Raw genomic sequence first — 936 nt, 5'->3', positions numbered from 1 at the left:
AGAGGAGAGAGATGGAGAGAGGGGTGGTTGGGGGGTGGGGTGAAAGAGAGAGAAATATTAGAGGGAGAGTTTCAAGCCCGGAAATAAACTTTTGCTTTTTTTTTTTTTTTTTTTTGTATCATAAGACAACAAAAAGGAATGAATGTGCTCCCAACCTTGGTGTACTACAGAACCATTTTATAAATATTTAACATTCTATAGGACTGATTCATATATTCTCACACAACTCTGTGGCAAGGCTGACCCATGCTGCCGACATTCTACATATCACTGAGACAGGGAGGTGAAATTTTCCTGCTTCCAGTCTAATTGTCTTTGACAATTGCAGTGCCTAGTGCTACACTGCTTGTGTTGTATTTAAAAACAGGGGAAAGAGGAGAGACTTGTTCATTAAAGATGCAGTATCCCTGGTTCACACAAATGCATCTGGCAGGTTCAAAATCGAATGTCAACCAAAGGTCTTAGCGGAGTGTGAGCTTCAGTTCATGTGTTGGTTAGTCACAAGTACAGCTGGTTGTGAATTCTGAAATACTAACAGCTCCAGGTTTGCTAATGTGCTTCATATAAAAATCGGCAGGTGATTCAACAACTGAAGGCTTTATGTTCCAAAATAAAAAAAAAAAAAACACTTTGAATTGTAAAATGATCATATGTATCTCTGCACATATGAAGAAAGGAAGTAACAAGTTGCTTCTGAATAATGAAAAGTAGATGTTTTTTTTAAAGTTCAAATAGGTGGTGATGAAAGAACACACACACATACACACATACAAACACACACACTAATTATATATATATATATATTAGAACTTTACTTTAGTGGCCTCAATAGTTCAACAAACTGCGTCCCTTTCACTTGCAAAATACAGATTCAATGATCATGCTACCCAATTCTTCCTAAGAAACATGAGAATGGGATTACAGAAGTCTCTTTCT

This window comes from Aotus nancymaae, unplaced genomic scaffold (genome assembly GCF_030222135.1).
Source record: "Aotus nancymaae isolate 86718 unplaced genomic scaffold, 86718_ANA_hifiasm-v0.15.2.pri h1tg000029l, whole genome shotgun sequence".
NCBI lineage: Eukaryota > Metazoa > Chordata > Mammalia > Primates > Aotidae > Aotus > Aotus nancymaae.
This window is presented reverse-complemented; position numbering follows the sequence as displayed.